Source organism: Mobula birostris, chromosome 13, assembly GCF_030028105.1.
Source record: "Mobula birostris isolate sMobBir1 chromosome 13, sMobBir1.hap1, whole genome shotgun sequence".
Classification (NCBI taxonomy): domain Eukaryota; kingdom Metazoa; phylum Chordata; class Chondrichthyes; order Myliobatiformes; family Myliobatidae; genus Mobula; species Mobula birostris.
The window spans coordinates 7,244,291-7,263,233 of NC_092382.1; the positions used below are offsets into that span (position 1 = coordinate 7,244,291).

General features: G+C 44.3%; 2 protein-coding genes across 3 annotated transcripts in view; one reads left to right on the forward strand and one right to left on the reverse strand.

Moving 5' to 3' along the window:
• LOC140208268 (NACHT, LRR and PYD domains-containing protein 3-like) overlaps positions 1 to 18,943 on the reverse strand; it is a 552,847-nt gene that overhangs the window by 129,481 nt on the left and 404,423 nt on the right. The gene's annotated exons all lie outside the window — the stretch shown is intronic.
• Positions 2,377 to 18,943, forward strand: part of LOC140208264 (uncharacterized) — a 351,814-nt gene continuing 335,247 nt past the window's right edge. For both annotated transcript variants that reach the window (XR_011888709.1, XM_072276834.1), the window contains exon 1: positions 2,377 to 2,437. The gene's annotated coding sequence lies outside the window, so the exon portion shown is untranslated. The remainder of the gene's footprint in view (positions 2,438 to 18,943) is intronic.

Consider the following 18,943-nt stretch of genomic DNA (forward strand, 5'->3'; position numbering starts at 1 on the left):
ACCAGCAGACTGGGACATCTCACGTCTCGCTGCCTCCGCCAGGCCATTAAACTGTGAAGAACTGTGGTCAGGGACTGATCTCTGGAATACTCCAAACGATACCTCCTTCCAGTCTGAAAACGACCCACTCATCCGACCACACACAACCGGCAGTTTATCGGTCTCCAAAGAGAAAACCTAATCAGGTACTCCTGAGGGTCAATACCATTGCTGGCTCCTAGTTTACCACCGTCAAATGCCAGGAGGGACATAATAATCAGAAAGTCTCCAGTCACAGCCGTGTAAATAAAATGTGATCTTAGTAGGTGTGTGGCACATGCTCAGAATGCAAAGGAGACAGACAAACTGAGCCAAGTCACAGACTGAGGAAGGGGAGGAATGATCCATTTTGATACCGAGAGGGAAGCAGAACGTTTCTTATTGTGCCTGATGCCGGAACTGTAGCTAGTTAGAAGATGAAATCTTGTTCCTCCAAATTGTTTTGAGTTGTGACAGTGTTTTACCAGAAGGCACCATGGAGACTAAAATTATCTCAGTTGAAATGTCCTTCACCCACTGACGTGCTTTGTAAACTTTTAGCAGTGTAGAAAAGTCAAAGGATTTGTGTATGGGAATCACAGCCACAACAGGTACTTACTGTCTCTAGTGAGTTCACAATAAATAGAGGCCACATTTCTGTCGAGAGTGAGCAAAGAGTTTTACTCAATCTTCACAGCTGCTGCAACACCAGAAACTTCACATCAGGGAGGAAGTTCAAATTAGCTCCGTGTTAAATGTTTAACCATCACGGTGACTGAAGGCAGCTGCAGGTTCATGAGGGACTGTTACTGTCAGAATCTGCAGTTCTTGCGGCTGCTCATCGCACCCAGGACTGAACCCTGGTCACTGAGCATTGGAGGAGTTCGTTCTGCTGATAATTAGCCTGAAAGTAGACTGATGTTTAATGTTGTGGATCTGTGAAAGATAAATCGGTTCTGTATCAAATCCCGTGTCTCAGGTACTTACTGTCTCTACCACACTCACAATGTACACGAGAGAGGCCACTCGGCCCATCTGGTCCCTGCCCATGTTTCTGTTCCATATCAGTATTTTAAAATCCATCCCTGCCGTTCCCCTCTCACTCTCCCTGTGATGACAGGTTGCAGCTAGTCACCACTCCGTGGGATAGCAGACTTCCCTTGAATTTCATAGAATCATAGAAATCAATAGCACAGTACAGGCTGTTCGGCCCACAGTGTTGTGCCGACCATGTAACCTACTCTCCAAACAGCCTAGAATTACCGTCGCACATAGCCCTCTATTTTTCTAAGCTCCATGTACCTATCTATTCTCTTTAAAGACTCAATTGCATCCGTCTCCACCACCATCACCGGCAGTGCATTCCATACGCCCACCGCTCTGACTTCTGTCTTGCAAATACTTTCAAACACCTTAACGCTCTGCCCCCGAGTGTTCGCCATTTCAGTCCAGGGAAAAAGCAACTGGCTATTCCACGACCAATGCCTCTCATGATTTTATACACCTGTACGAATTCCCTGCATGATTTTCTCCAGTTTGAATCAGATGATGAGCTCACTGTAGCTTTGACATTCCTCAGGACTCTGGACTAAGGGGGTTAAATTCCTTCTCCGCTGCTCTTTTCAACATTTCGTGTCATTTTCAGTAATTACAAAGACAGTTGGGTTGTTGCAATGCGCCTGTGAAGTCCGACAGCAGACTAGCGAGTGAATGTTCGATGGAGCAGAGTCAGAAACTAGAGTTGGCATCCTGAGTCAGATCTTTGGGGCTCCAAAAGGAAATGGGGCCTATCATTTACAAGGACGAGGAGGAAGTGAATCAGACCGGCAGCATGTGGCTACAAATGAAGGATTAGAAACATCTGGAAACTGGTTAACTGAAAAAAGTGTGGTTAAATTCTGCAAATTACTGGTGGAAATCAACAGATCAGACAGCAAATGTGGAGAGGAATAAATAGACAACGATTAGGCCGAGCTCCTTCAGAATGCCTAGACTGTGTGCTCCTCTGCTTAGTTGCTGCCTGAACTGCAGAGTTGCTTCAGCATTTTGTGTGTGTGCGTCTCTGCATTTCCAGTAACAGCAGAACCCCTTGTGTTTTATATCTATATTTTTAAGAGGATTGTACTTTGGCATTAGATACATGTTGATATTGAGTATATTGTTTACGGGAGCCGCTTTCTGCGTTAAAACAGTTGCTGAGTATTCTATATACACAAAAAAACTGAGGTGGACAAGGAACTAGTGCTTGCAGAAACTATTAATGGCACCGGGATGACCCATAAAGGCCTGCGTTAAAAATTTCGCCGGCGCTGAAGCATTGATCAAATGCGCAGGCGTCAAGGTTGATGACGTTGGTGAATATCACGCATGCGCGTAGTACACAAAGGCCTCGGGATCACGGCTCCAGGATCGGGCGCAGGTAAGCGAGAATCTCGGGGCGATGTTGTGACTCCGGACTCCGTGACCCGCAATCCCGGGACAGTCCTGCTCTCTTCCCTCTCTCTCAGCCCCACCATCCGTACACGGGCCCCGGGGAGCTTCCGGCTGATGAGGGAATGGGAACCGATGGGTCTCTCAGACAGAGCTGAGCTCCAGCTGTCTAAATGCAAGGATCGGGAACTCGGAGAAAGGGAACAAAATCTTTTACATCAGCTGTTGTGAAAATCACCTTTGTTCTGCCTCCAGTCACAAACAAGAGAAAATCTGCAGATGCTGGAAATTCGAGCAACACACACAAATTGCTGGAGGAACTCAGCATTAGTACTCTTTTCCATAGATGCTGCCTGGCCTGCTGAGTTCCCCCAGCATTTTGTGTCTGTTGCTTGTTCCACCCCCTCTTGTTCTGGACTTTCTACCCGTGAGAACATGTTTTGTCCCACTCTCTCTGGGTACATAATGATATCAAACACCTTTGTCCAGGGCAACAAGTAGCTTCACATCACAAATGTGCCAGACTCCAATGAGACAGACTACTGCCCTTCCCTTCATATTCATTGGCATTGCCATCACTGAGTTCACCACCGTCAGTCACCTGGGGGAGGGTTCAGTGGAAATATTTATGTACAATACAGAAACTGTTGTTACCTGTGTGTATTGTGGTGATGCAAAAGTTGCTGGAGAATTTGCAAGTGGGAAGAAGTGGAGTGATATTTGGAATTCTGACTTTTTAAAGTGTCATTTAGCAAGAGAAACACATATGGACAATGTGCAAAAGCTCTGGTGGGAAAATCCTTTATTACCCGTTACAGGCCTGCTACATAAATTGTGTGAGAGTGTAGATGAACTCGATCGAACCCAGAGGAGATCAAAGTTCTTACTGACAGTGATTTGCTGGCTGTTGAAATAAATACCTCGCTATATAAAATTCATTGTGCACATGTCACTGGTTAAAAGAATGCACAGTATAAGCTTTATGTGCACACTGGTCATTACAAATTAGAGGGGACATTGGTGGGAAGGTGGGGAGACCTCCAGTGTCCCTGATGCCCTCACCTACAAGATGTGCATCCAGCTGCAGCTTGTAACCCTGCACTTTACGGAGTTGGAACTTGAAATGGATGAATTCCGGATCATCCAGGAGTCGGAGGGGGTGATAGATATGACATGAAGAGAGGTGAGTTACACCCAAGGTGTAGGACACAGGAAACTGGGTGAGAGTCAGGAAGGGGAATGAGGTTAAATAGCCATCGCAGAGTACTCTTGCTGCCATCCCACGCAACAGCAGGTGGACCACTTTAGAAACTGTTGGGTGGATTACCTGGCAGAGGAAAGTCAAAGGGCTGATAGGGGATTCGGTATTTAGTGGAACAGAACAAGAGGGGACTGATATCCTAGTGGTAATGCTTCTAGTGTGGGGTGAGGGGTGATGAGGTTAAAATAAGTTGTAGGGGGAATGGGAACCAGAATGACAGAACAGATAGTGGAGAGATTGAATTGAATTGACTTTATTACATACATTCTTCCTATACATGAGGAGTAGAAATCTTTGTTACTTTTATTTCTAAATGTGCAATGTGTAATTTATAGTAATATATAATAAATAGTTTGTACATAGGACAGTCAATATAACATAGAAATGCAATTGTATCAGCATGAATTAATCAGTCTGATGGCCTGGTGGAAGATGATGTCCCAGAGCCTGCTGGTCCTTTTGCTGTGGTACCGTTTCCTGGATGGTAGCAGCAGGAACAGTTTGTGGTTGTGGTGAATTGCGTCCCCAATATCCTTCGGGCCCTTTTTACACACCTGTCTCTGTAAATGTCCTGAATAGTGGGAAGTTCACATCTACAGATGTGCTGGGCTATCTGCACCACTCTCTGCAGGTTCCTGTGATTAAAGGAAGTACAGTTCCCATACCAGGCAGTGATGCAGCCAGTCAGGATGCTCTCAATTGTGTCCCTGTAGAAAGTTCTTAGGATTTGGGGCCTTATCCCAAACTTCTTCAACCGTCTGAGGTGAAAGAGGTGCTGTTGTGCTCGTTTCACAACACAGCCGGTATGTACAGACCACGTAAGATCCTCGGTGATGTTTATGCCGAGGAACTTAAAGCTGTTCACCCTCTCAACCCCAGATCCATTGATGTCAATAGGGGTTAGCCGGTCTCCATTCCTCCTGTCGTCCACAATCAGCTCCTTTATTTTTGTGACAATGAGGGAGAGTTTGTTTTCTTGACACTAGTCAGATGTTGTTCAGACCTCAGATAGATTCAGCAATCAAATGGTTGAGCATGGTGTGATGAATGTGGTGAGCTGTGTATATCACAATGCAAGAAGTATCGCAGGAAAGCCAGATGAGCGCAGGACAGGGAATTATGATATTGTAGCCATTATTGGGACTTGGTTGCACTGAACAGTCTGAGGGATTTAGAGGAACCAATTTGTAGAGAGATGGTAGACCATGCCAAGAAACAAAGGTTGATTCAGTAAGTGATTTTATCTTTCCATATATTGACTGGGACTCCCATATTGTAAAGGGACTAGATGGGGTAGAGTTTGTCAAATGTGCCCTTAATCAGTACATAGAATTCCTGATGTAGAAGTGTTCAGTAAGCTGTTAGGAAATGATCCAGGGCTGGTGACAGAAATTAGTGATCATAATGCCATGAGATTCAAAGTAAGTATGGGAAAAGAGAGGTCTGGACCATGCGTTGAGGTTCTAAATTGGAGAAAGGTCAATTTTGATGGTATCAGAAAGGATCTGACAAGTGTGGTTTGGGACAGGCTGTTTTCTGGCAAAGGAGTACTTGGAAAGTGGGAGGCCTTCAGAAGTGAAGTTTTGAGGGTGTCTAGTTTGTATATGCCTGCCAAAATAAAAGTTGAAAGGTAACTGATGCAGGGAACCTTGGTTTTCAAGAGATATTGAGGCCCCGGATATTTTGTTCCCCTAAATGCCTCAGACTGTTGGGTGCCACCAAGACTCATTAATGACTACAATGTCATAATTCCACACCCTATGCTCATCTGACTTTTTTTTAAGTCATCTTCTGTTGGTTTCTAAAAGTTTCCTAATAGTTTTTGCTCTTTTGTTTGCCCTCTCTTTGGCTTTTATGTTGGCTTTGGCTTCTCATTTCATCCACGGTTGTGTCCTCCTGCCTTTCCAATGCTTCCACTTCTTTGGGGTGTATCTGTCACTCAGCTCCTGAATTGCTCCCAGAAGCTCCAGCCATTGCTACTCCGTTGTCACTCCTACCTTTTCCCTTCCAGACAAGTTTGGCCAGCTTCTCTGTCATAGGAACATGGAGGACTTCCGTACAGAAACAGGCTATTTGGCCCATCTAGTTAATGCTGAAAAAACATTTAATCTGTAACGCAACTATCTGCACCGGGACCATCGCCCTCCATACCCCTGTCATCCAGGCTCCCATCCAAACTTCTCTTAATTGTGAAAAAGAGCTCATATTCACCACTTGTGCTGACATCTCATTCCATACTCTCACGAGCTTTTCCACATGTTCCCATTAAATTTTCACCTTCCCTACGTACCCATGACCTCTGGTTGTCATCCCACCCAACCTCAGTGGAAAAAGCTGCTTGCATTTACCCTATCTATACCCTCATAATTTTGTATACTTCCAACAAATCCTCAAAGCAATGTATAATTTCCTTGTTCATGATTAGAGCCTTTTTGAGGTGTATAAGATGATGAGGGGCATTGATCACGTGGATAGCCAGAGGTTTTTCCCCAAGGTTGAAATGGCTAACATGAGGGAGCATAGTTTTAAGGTGCTTGGAAATAGATACTGGGAGATGTCAGGGGTAAGTTTTATTACACAGAGAGTGGTGGGTGCGTGGAATGCACTGCCAGCAGTGGTGGTCGAGGCAGATACAAGATGGTCTATTAACAGCCTCTTTGATAGGTACATGGAGCTTAGCAAAATAGAGGTCTATGTACTAGGGAAATTCTAGGCAGTTTCCAGAGTAAGTTACATGGTTGGCAGAATATTGTGGGCTGAATGGCCTGGAATATGCTGTAGATTTCTATGTTCTATGTTGAACAGCGAAATAACTTTGGCTATCCTACAATCCTCTGATAATCCCCTGTCACTAAGGATGATTTAATTATCTCTGCTAGGGCCCCGACAATTTTTGCACTTGCCTCCCATGGAGTTTGAGGGAGCACCTTATCATGCCCCGGAGATTTATCCACCCTAATCTGCCTCAGGATGGCAAACATCTCCTCTTCTTTATTCTGTACAGGGTCCACGATTTTAATGCCGCTTTTCCACACTCCTGCAGACCCTGTGTCCATCTCCTGAGTAAATGGGATGAAAAATATATTTGAGATCTCCCCCATCTGCTTTGCTTCCACACGTGGATTGCCATTCCGGTCTTCCAGAGGACCAACTTTATGCCTTGCAATCCTTTTGCTCTTAAGCTATTTCCAGAATCCCTGAGGATTATCCTTCATCTTTTCTGTGAGGGGAATCTCATGCTTTCTTTTAGCCATCCTGATTTATTTCTTATGTGTTCTCTTGCATTTCTTATACTCCATAAGAACCTACCTGCCTATCCCTGTTCTGCAACTCCATTTTGTGCTTCACCAGGGTCTCAATATCTCTTGAAAACCGAGGTTCTCTACAGTTTCTATCTTTACCTTTTATTCTGACAGGCACATACCCGCCTTGTACTTTCAAAATTTTGCTTTGAAGGCCTCCCATTTAATAGGCACACCTTTGCCATAAAGCAGCCTGTCCCAGTCCACAGTTGCCAGATCCTAGTATCTAAATTCCAGCTGTTGATCCATGCCCTGAACACATTCGCCTTTCCTACGCTGCTCCTTGTATTGAAATGTACAGGGCTCAGCATATTCACTGCACCATGCTCAACTTTTTCATTCCTGTCTTTGTCTGAGGTCTGAACAACAACTGTCTCCACAACCCCTCCACTATCTGTTCTGTTATTCAGGCTCCCATTCCCCCTGCAACTTTAGTTTAACCCCCCTTACCCCCACCTCACACCATGCAGCTCTATCAGCCCTTTGTGCTTCATCTCCCAGATCAATAAAAAAGAGGTGCATACCAGGTACAGGCAGACTGGAACAAATGGGATACTTATGAAGTACAGGAAATTCAAGTGAACACTTATGAAAGAAATAAAAGAAGGCATGAGGTTGCCCCAGCAGACAAGGTGAAGGAGAATCCTCGGGGATTCTGCAGATATGTTTACAGCAGAAAGATTGCAAAGGAATAAATTAATCCTCTGGAAGATCAGAATGGTAATCCATATGAGGAGACTAAATAGATGTGGGAGATTTTTTTCTGCATCTGTATTTACACAGGAGATGGACACAGAGTCTATAGAAGTGAGGCAAAGCAGCATCAACTTCATGGACCCTGTACAGATTACAGAGATGGAGGTGTTGGCTGTCTTAATGCAAATTAGCGTGGATCAATCCCCAGGGCCTGACAAGTTGTTCCCTGGGACTCTGCGGCAGACAGGTGCAGAAATTGTCGGGGCCCAAGCACAGATATTTAAATAATCGTTTGTGACAGGTGAGGTACTGGAGGATTGGAGAACAGCCAATGTTGTTCCACTGTTCAAGAAAGGCTCTAAAAATAAACTAGAAATTATACGTTGGTGAGCCCATCAGTAGTGGGAAAGTTATTGGAATGTGTGTGCAGGAGCCAGATATAGAAGTATTTGGATTGATGTGGACTGATTAAGGATAGGCAGCATGGCTTTGTGCACGGTAGGTCATGTCTAACCAATCTTATAGAGTCTCTCGAGGGAGTTATCAGGAAATTGGATGAAGGCAAGGCAGTGGATGTTGTCTACATGGACCTTAGCAAAAGCACTTGACAAAGTCTCATATGGGAGGCTGGTCAAGAAGGTTTAGTCACTCAGCATTCAAGATGAGATAGTAAATTGGATGAGTCACTGTCTTTGGGAGAAGCCAGTGTGTGGCAGTAGATGGTTGCCTCTCTGACCGGAGGCCTGTGACTAGCGGTGTGCCACAGGGATCAGAGCTGGATCTGTTGTTGTTTGTCGTCTGTATCAGTAATCTGAATGTTAACATGGTTAGCTGGATCAGCAAATTTGTGGATGACACCAAGATTGGGGTGTAGTGGACAGCGAGGAAGACTGTCATGGCTTGCAGTGCAATCTGGATCAGCTAGAATAATGGGTTAAGAAATGTAAAATGGAATTTAATGGAGACAAGTGTGAGGTGTTGCATTTTGGTGGGACCAAGGTCTTACACAGTGAGTGGTCAGGCACTGAGGAGTGCTGTAGAAGGAAGGGATCTGGGAATACATGCCCATAATTCACTGAAAGTGGTGTCACAGTTAAATAGGGACAGAAAGAAAGACTTAGGCAAATTGGCCTTCATCAACCAAAGTACTGAGTACAGGAGACGGATGTTTTGTTGACATTGTACAAGACAATGGTGAGGCCTAATTTGGAGTATTGTGTGCAGTTTTGGTCACCAACGTGCAGGAAAGATGTAAGAGATGTTGAAAGAGTTCAGAGAAAATTCACAAGGATGTTGCCAGGTCTGGAGGACTTGGGTGAAAGGGAAAGGTGGAACAGGTCAGGACTTTATTCCTTGGAACGTAGAAGATTGAGTGGAGATTTGATGGAGTATATGACAATTATGAGGGATATAGATAAGGTAAATGCAAGCTGGCTTTTACCACTGAGATTGGGCGGTACTACAACCAGAGGCCATGGGTTAAGGGTGAAAGGTGAGATGTTAGGCGCACATGAGGGGAAACTTCTTCACACAGACGGTCATCCGGGTGTGGAATGAGCAGCCAGCACAAGTGGTGCATGCGGGCTCAATTTCAACATTTAAGAGGTTTGTATAGGTACCTGGATGGTAGGGGTATGGGAGTGGGTAGTTTAAATAGTTCAGCACAAACCAGATGGTCCAAAGGGCCTGTTTCTGTGTTGTAATTTTCTGTGACTGTGACAAGAACCTGAAATAATACAAAAATTCACTCCAAGTCCTTTTAACAGCTGTGCAGACCAACCATTCATCTCAGCAGGAATTGTTTATATGACATTAAAACTGTGGCACTTTAAGTTAATAATACATAAAAGAAAATCCCAGATGCATGTCAAGAAAGACTATTTGCGTGAGACTGTTTCAGTTACTGTGGGGCCAGGCACCCATGCTGCTCAGCAGGAACAGGGAATAATACCAATGGAGAGAGTCAAACTGAGCCAAGTCACAGATTGGAGACGGCAGAAATGCCCCATTCTGACAGAGACAGGAAGAGCATCAGGGAATTGATGGTCATTCCAGATACCAGCACTGTGCCCAGTCAGAAGATGATTTCTCTCTCCAACTTGGGTTGAACCTCACTGTAACTGTGTGATACCAGATCAAACCATGGCAACTCAAGTAATCTCTTCTGAAATGTTGTCCTACACCGACTGATGGATTTTGTAAATCTTCTTACAGGTTAAAAACGAGAAGGAATTTGTCTACAGGAATCTCAAACACACACGCCAGTTTTGCTGTCTCTGTCTGGATATTTAAGAAGTGGAGCAAGGGATTCAATCGGCCATCCTTCCAGCTCAGACTGTGGGGAGGGATTCACTCGATCATCTGACGGACTGGCATTCCCGTCATTTTACACAGTGGGAAGGGATTCAGTCGGTTATCTCAATTCAAGGTACATCAGCAAGTTCACACCGGACAAGGCCATTCATCTGTTCTGTGTGTGAGAAGGAATTCAGTCAGTCTTCCCACCCTTGGACTCACCAATCAGTTCACACTGGGCAGAGGCTGGTCATCTGCTGAATTTCTGGGAAAGGATTCACTTAGTTATCTGACCTAATGGCTCACCAGCGAGTTCACACTGGGGAGAAACCGTTCACCTGCTCAGTCTGTGAGAAGAGATTCACTCACTCTTACACCCTACAGAGACACCAGCGAGTTCACACTGGGGAGAAACCATTCACCTGCTTAGAATGTGGGAAAGGATTCACTCAGTCATCCCACCTACAGAGACATCAGCGTGTTCACACTGGGGAGAAGCCGTTCACTTGCTCAGTCTGTGGGAAGGGATTCCCTCAGTCATCCACCCTACAGAGACATCAGCAAGTTCACACTGGGGAGAAGCCGTTCACCTGCTCAGTCTGTGGGAAGGGATTCACTCAATCATCCAACCTACAGAGTCATCAGCGAGTTCACACTGGGGAGAAGCCGTTCACCTGCTCAGAATGTGGGAAGAGATTCCCTCAGTTATCCCACCTACAGAGTCATCAGCTAGTTCACACTGGGGAGAAGCCGTTCACCTGCTCAGTCTGTGGGAAGAGATTCACTCACTCATCCAACCTACTGACACATCAGCGAGTTCACACTGGGGAGAAGCCATTCACCTGCTCAGTCTGTGGGAAGGGATTCACTCAGTTGTCCCAACTACAGAGTCATCAGCGAGTTTACACTGGGGAGAAGCCGTTCACCTGCTCAGAATGTGGGAAAGGATTCACTCAGTCATTCAAACTACTGGCACACCAGTCAGTTCACAGTGGGGAGTGGCCATTCACCTGCTCAGAATGTGGGAAAGGATTCACTCAGTCGTCCAAACTAATGGCACACCAATCAGTTCACACTGGAGAGAGGCCATTCACCTGTTCAGACTGTGGGAAGGGTTTCACTTGGTCATCCGACCTACAGAGTCATCAGCGAGTTCACACTGGGGAGAAACTGTTCACCTGCTCAGACTGTGGGAAGGGATTCACTAGGTCATCCTACCTACAGAGACATCAGCAAGTTCACACTGGGGAGAAGCCGTTCACCTGCTTAGAATGTGGGAAGGGATTCACTCAGTCATCCCACCTACAGAGTCATCAGCAAGTTCACACTGGGGAGAAGCCGTTCACCTGCTCAGTTTGTGGGAAGAGATTCACTCAGTCATCCACCCTACAGAATCATCAGCGAGTTCACACTGGGGAGAAGCCATTCACCTGCTGAGAATGTGGGAAGGGATTCACTCAGTTGTCCCAACTACAGAGTCATCAGCGAGTTTACACTGGGGAGAAGCCGTTCACCTGCTGAGAATGTGGGAAAGGATTCACTCAGTCATTCAAACTACTGGCACACCAGTCAGTTCACAGTGGGGAGTGGCCGTTCACCTGCTCAGAATGTGGGAAAGGATTCACTCAGTCGTCCAAACTAATGGCACACCAATCAGTTCACACTGGAGAGAGACCACTCACCTGCTCAGACTGTGGGAAGGGTTTCACTCGGTCATCCGACCTACAGAGTCATCAGTGAGTTCACACTGGGGAGAAACCGTTCACCTGCTTAGAATGTGGGAAGGGATTCACTCGATCATCCATCCTACAGAGACATCAGCGAGTTCACACTGGGGAGAAGCCGTTCACCTGCTCAGAATGTGGGCAAGGATTCACTCAGTCATCCCACCTACTGGCACACCAGTCAGTTCACAATGGGGAGTGGCCATTGTTATGAATCCCTAGATTTTGTTTGCTGTGGACTGTCATTTTGAGAGAGAGAGAAAGAGTAAGAATGGAAATCAGTCTGACTTGCATCTTGTTCACATCACTCACAGCTTGTTTAGTTTTAAAGGAGGACACAGACACTCAGAGTCAGACGGAGATGAAGGAGGAAAAATGGAAGGATCGGAACAAGGGAACCAGTGGCCAAGGGTCACTGTTTAGAACTTTCCTATACCCACAAGGGTAGGTCAATTATTGATTCAACATACGTTGAATGTGTGGTTGTCACCTCATTTGATCCATAGGAGTGGATCGGATTTGGGGTATCCTGTGAAGACCACTTATGTGTTAACCCTTGCCTGGGTGTGGTGTGGAAATTCACTTGAAGACGATACCCCTTGTGAAAAGTCACTTTTGGTGATAATTTGTATGTGGATTTGGAACGACGACAGATAAAATCTACAGCGACTGTTCTCTCGTTTTACCACCATGGATGCTGTGGAATTCAACGTTATTGCCTTCTCTCGACATTTACCCTGGATTGCAAATATCTCTCTCTCCTCAACTATTCTGTGGTTGAACTGAACTTTCATAGTTTACCATCTGAACACTCCAAGCCTTGAGTTATATTTACCCACATATATACACATAACACTGTTCACTTTTGTTTAGGACTCATTTCTAAAGCGTTACAGGGACAAAATTGGGGCCTGCATCCGATATAGGAAAAGATTTGGAGGCGTATAGATTAATTATCGATTTCATTGGAGAAATCCCTTTTGATTTATTTGTGTGTGGAAAATCAGCAGCAATGGATGTTGATAGATTTCTGGAAGCACCAACCTCTGAGGCATTAAAGGACACCAGAAGGATTGAATTGTTGAGTATTGCTAAAAGGTTAAAACTTGCTAAGGTGAAATCGACAATGAGGAGGTCACAGATGCAGAGGATAATAGCTGAACATTATGTATATGAGGGTGTGTTTAAAGTGGAGGAGTTGGAGGTGTTTCCTGAAAGTAAACCTAGTGAGCTTGGGCTCCCGTACAAGTTAGAAAAATTAAAGATGGAGGCTGTGGAAAGGCAGAGGCAGGTTGAGGCTGCAAAGGCAGGAAAACAGAGAGAAGAGGCAGAAAAACAGGAAGGAAGCAGAAAGACAGAGGCTGTTCGAGCTGGAAAAGATAGAGAGATTGCAGCAAAGGGGTCTAGCGTTAGACTCTGGCGATAAGTTTGAGGCCAGTCGGGAAGTTAAATTGGTACCTCCATTTGACGAGGCAGAGGTTGATAAATACTTTCAGTATTTTGAGAAGGTTGCTCAGGGTTGAAAATGGCCAAAAGAGGGTTGGCCTATTCTCTTACAAAGAGTAATTAAGGGGAAGGCTCAGCAAGCCTATTCTGCTTTGACAGTTGTTGAAGCAGCTGATTATGACATAGTGAAACAGGCTGTGCTCAAAGCTTACGAGTTGGTCCCAGAAGCATACAGGCAAAAGTTTAGAAATTTGAGGAAATCTGTGAACCGGACTAATATGGAATTTGCTTATGAGAAGTTTGTGTATTTTGACCGCTGGTGCACATATAAAAATGTAAATGATGATTTTAACAGCTTGAAAGAGTTGGTTTTAATTGACGAATTCAAAATGTGTGTCCCTGATGACATAAAGATGTAATTAAATGAAAAGGATGCTGCCACTTTGCAGGAGTCTGCTAGATTACCAGATGTGTTTGCTTTAACTCATAACATTAAGTTTACCCCGAATAAGAGCTTCCAAAAGAGTAGCAGGGATAACCAGGGTAAACCAGAAATTAAAGCTGGGACTAGTGACGAGACTAAGGATGAAGGGAAGCAGTTGAAGGAGAAATATTCTGGTCTTCCTTGTTACTATTGTAAGAAAGCTGGTCATATGGTGGCTAATTGTTCTGTCCTGAAGAAGAAAAAGGAAAAGGAGGCAGTCCCACATGCCTGTGATCAGTATGTTGAAGCACCTATAAACCCACAGGGTTCTGAACATTCTGCTGAGGCTCAGTTAAGGACTGAGAGGTCTGACTGAGTTAAGAAGGGATTCGATCATTTTATGTCAGATGGGTTTGTATTAGTAATGGAAGGGTCAACACCGCTACCAGTGAAAATTCTTCGAGATACTGGGACTTCTCAGTCACTTATATTAGTTCGGTGATGAGACTGACACTGGTGAGGTAAATCTTATTAAAGGCATTGGGGGCAGCATTGTTTCTGTGCCATTGCACAAGGTAACTTTACAGTCAGGGTTTGTTTCGGGACCTGTTAGGATCGGATTATGCTCCAGTTTACCGGTGGAAGCTGTTACTTTGCTGTTAGGGAATGACCTGGCAGATGGTAAAGTTGTTCCTGCAGTGCAGTTGACAACTAAGCCAACCACTGACGACCCACAGATGGATTTTAACATTTGTCACAGTAACTCAAAGTATGGCTAAAAAGTCTGCCAATGCAGACGGTTCTGTGCAGCATGATTCTGATACCTCTGATTGCCAAAATCAGGTTGACCAGGATTCAGGTTATGATGACTTGTCAGGGACCTTTCAGCCTTCATTGTTTCAACAGGATTCAGGTAGTAAGTCTGATGAGAAAGATTTATCCCTGTCTAGGAAGGAGTTTATAGCAGAACAGAACCGAGACCCTGAGATTGAAGCTTTATAAGAAACATCTCTCTCAGATGATGAGATTAAGAAAATGTCAGTAGGGTATTATCTCAAGGATGGAGTGTTAATGAGGAAGTGGAGGCCACCTGCTATACCTGCGAGTGAGGAATGGACAATTATTCACCAAGTTGTAGTTCCTGAATTTTATTGGACTGAAATTTTAACTTTGGCCCACAGTATGCCCTTAGGTGGCCATTTTGGAGAGAATAAAACTGTAAACAGGATTATGAGAGAATTTTTCTGGCCTAATTTGAGGAAAGATGTTGTGACCTTTTGCAGATCCTGTCACACTTGTCAAGTTGTGGGTAAACCTAATGAGGTCACCCCAGTGACCCCACTCCGGCCTATACCTGCATTCGGAGAACCCTGTTCCAAATTTATAGTGGATTGTGTTGGCCCATTGCCAAAGACTAAAGCTGTCCATCAGTATTTGCTAACTATTATGTGTACTGCATCCAGATTCCCAGAGGCAATACCTCTCAGAAATATTAAAGCTAAAACTGGCGAAGGCTCTAACAAGTTTTTTACTTTATTTGGTTTGCCTTAAGAAATCTAGTCTGATCAAGGAAGTAATTTTACATCTGGATTATTCCAGCAGGTAGTTTATGAACTGGGAGCTAAACAAATTACATCGTCTGCGTACCATCCAGAATCACAAGGGGCTTTAGAAAGATTTCATTCTACCCTCAAAACAATGATTAAGACATACTGTGTTGAAAATGAAAAAAAAACGGGATGAAGGAATACATTTGATTTTGTTCACCGTAAAGGCTGATTTATACTTGTGCATTCGGGATACGCTGTATCCTACACCATAGGCCTGATTTAATTTTTGCGTAGCCCTACGCCGTAGCGAGCATGCGTAGTTGTGTCTGCATCGCTCTGCACTTCACCACCAAAACGCAAGTTGGCGGTGGGGTTTCTCTGACACTGTTGAGCTTCTTCGTGAGAGACATGGACGAGTAAATGCATTTCAAATATTTTCGGATGTCGGCAGGTAGATTTGACGATTTGGTTCATTGTCTCCAACCATTTATTTTGCATCAGTGTACAGACATGGCGGAGAAAAGCAACCGGAAATGCAATGCTACCAAGCGAACCAATCACAGTTGTTGCGGTCTGCATCGCCGCGACGCGTGAGTTACTTTTTTGAGGAGGTTCACGTTACCCTGTGGCGTAGGGTACAGTGTGGGGACGGCGTAGGGTACATAGTGCCTATGGCGTACACTTGACGCACAAGTATAAATCAGGCTTAAGAGAGTTGGTACAGGAATCACTGGGCTTTAGTCCATTTGAACTTGTATTTGGTCATAGAGTGAGGGGACCTTTGACCTTGTTAAAGGAACAGTGGATTGATGGGGATGTATATGTTAACTTGTTAGACTGTGTTTTGAAGTTCAAAAATAAACTACACCAGGCCTGTAGTCTAGCGAGACAAAACTTAGATTTCTCAAAACAAAGTGAAGTGTTGGTTTGATAAGCGGACCAAAACAAAAGAAAATACAAGGTGGGGGATAATGTGCTTGCCTTATCTCCAATGTTGACGATTCTACTTCAAGCGAAATTCAATGGACTGTATGAAATAGTCTCTCAAATTAATGATGTGAATTATGTTATTAAAACACATGACTGACGTAAACTAACACAGGTGGTACACATCAATATGATAAAGCCTTATTCTGGCAAGCAGGCACCATCGGTGAGTGTTGTCAAACATATAAATTTGACAGCCCTGAGAATGAAACAATTGACTCGTCTGAGACTTTTCACAAGCCAAACATGGTCCCAGTTAGGCTAATGAACTCGGTTGTTCTCAAAAACGTGGACAACAAGTTGGCTCATCTGCAGCCAAAGCAACAACAACAGCTGAAGGAATTAATTCTGAGTTTTAAAGTTTTATTTCCCAATGTTCCCAAGCAAACCACGGTCGCAGTACATGACGTAGATATTGGTCAAGCCAAACCGATTAAACAACACCCATATCGCATGAACGTAGAAAAGTGTAAATTGGCTGAGCAAGAAATTTAATATATGCTGAAAATGGTATTATCAGGCCTTCAACATCAAATTGGAGCTCACCCTGCGTTATTGTGCCCAAACTTGATGGTAGTGTTAGATTTTGCACTGATTATAGGAAGGTAAATGCAGTAACAAAAACAGATGCCTATCCTATCCCTAGGGTGGATGATTGCATTGATAAGGTTGGAAAAGGTAATTTCTTACAAAGATTGATCTGTTGAAAGGGTGTGGTGTGTTCCATTGACGGACTGAGGTAGAGAAATTTCTGCATTTGTGACACCTTCTGGGTTGTATGAATACAATGTTTCGCCATTTGGAATGAAATATGCTCCAGGAACGTTCCAGAGAATGATTGATTCTGTAATTCAAGGGTTAGGACACACAGATACCTATATTGATGACTTAGTCACAGGGAGTGACACTTGGGAAGAGCATATCTGTGTAGTAGAAGAGCTGTTTGACAGGCTTTCCAGGGTCAGCCTTACAGTTGACTTAGCTAAGAATGAATTTGGCCATGCCTCTGTGACCTATCTTGGCTGTGTTGTAGGTCAAGGCAAGTTGGCTCCTGTGCAGGCAAAATTCAGGCAATTTCTGAAGTTCCTATTCCGACTGTGTGATGAAGGCCCGTCACTGATTACAGACGTCTCATGGCACACTCGGTAAAACACCCAAAGGGTCATCCACACACATTATTCCCTCTGTTATTGTGGTGAGTGCACGCGTCACAATAAATCAACAGTCACAATTTTACACTCATCCCCAGCAGTAATAGGTATGAAAAAAAGAAACACACTATGTCACAGTTTTATTATCTCAGGTGAATTTATTCATATTCATCTTTCCAGTAAGTGTTTTGCTGAAGTGTCATGGTAATCTGACGTTTCTCTCCTCCACAGTCACTGGGTCTGAAACAGAGCTGCTGCATAGAGCTGTCTTATATAGAGGCAGCAGCAACCTGCACAGGTGTGCTGATGGTGGAGGGTACCATCTTTACCTGGGACAAGGGTTATGTTACCTAATTACTCATCTTGTGGTAAAGTTTTGGGGTTTATACAAGTTATTTAACCTGGAAATGGTGAATCCCGTAATGAAGTCTATGTGTTTATTGTGAGAACTGGTGGTAGAGTTTCAGATTGTGTGAAATGGAAGATAATTGAGTTAATTAGCTTTTGGTTAGTCTAGGGAGATTGGCTTAGCAGTTATAAGCCTCAGGTTACCAAGGCTTTGGGTCGTTTTTTTTTCTGTTTAGTCTGAGGGTGGCTGTTAACCAGACAGGTGACAATTGCAAGCTGTGTGTGTGTGTGTATATATATATAATATAGTTGTTTTTTTTTAAAAAATTCTTGTTTTCATGTGGACATCCAAGTTTTTGTTTTTCCACTATCTTTGTAAATAATAGCACCTCAATCTATTTTTGCCATTCAAACCATCTTGTTATTTTTCTTAGACAGTTGACCCACAGTTTTTGTGACAGACTGGTAAGAAGGCTCTTGGAAGGTTTCTGGGAATGGTTGGATATTATCGTAAGTTGTGTAAGAACTTTGCTGATATCGCTCTTCCTCTGACTAATCTCCTGAAGAAGGGTGAAAAGTCTGTTTGGACCGAGACTTGTCAGGAAGCATTTGATCAATTGAAAGTTATTATTTGGGATTAGGCCAATCAATATAGTGTCGTCAGCAAATTTAATTAACAGATTGGAGCTGTGGGTGGCGACACAAGTCATGGGTGCACAGAGAGTAAAGGAGGGGGCCAAGGATTCAAGCCTGTGGGGCATGTGTGCTGAGGGTCAAAGAGACAGAGGTGAGGGATCCCTCTCTTACCACCTGCCAGCCATCTGACAGGAAGTCCAGGATCCAGCTACACAAGGCAGGGTGAAGGCCGAGGTCTCTGAGCTTCTTCTCGATACTTCACAACTTCGTATGGCTAAAGCTCTGCCCATGACTGCAAGGAACTGCAGAGAACTTTGGTCTCATCTGGAAACATCATAGAAACAAGCCTCCCCTCTATGGACTCTTCCTACACTTACCCTGCCTCGGGAAAGCAGGCCTTGTACTCAAAGATGCCCACAACTTTGGACATTATTGCTGCAAACCCAAACCTCCATCGGGGAAGAGATGCAAAAGCCTTAAAGCGCGTACCACCAGGTTCATGGACAGCTTCCTGTCTGCAGTTCTAGGCCAAATTAATGGTCTCCAGTCCAATAGAATGGACTCGACCTCACAATGTAACTCGACGTGACCCTGCCCCATATGTCTATCTGCACTGCACTTTCTCTGCAGCTGTAGCTCAGTACATGATAAGTCCCCATTTTAATTGTGTGGAAA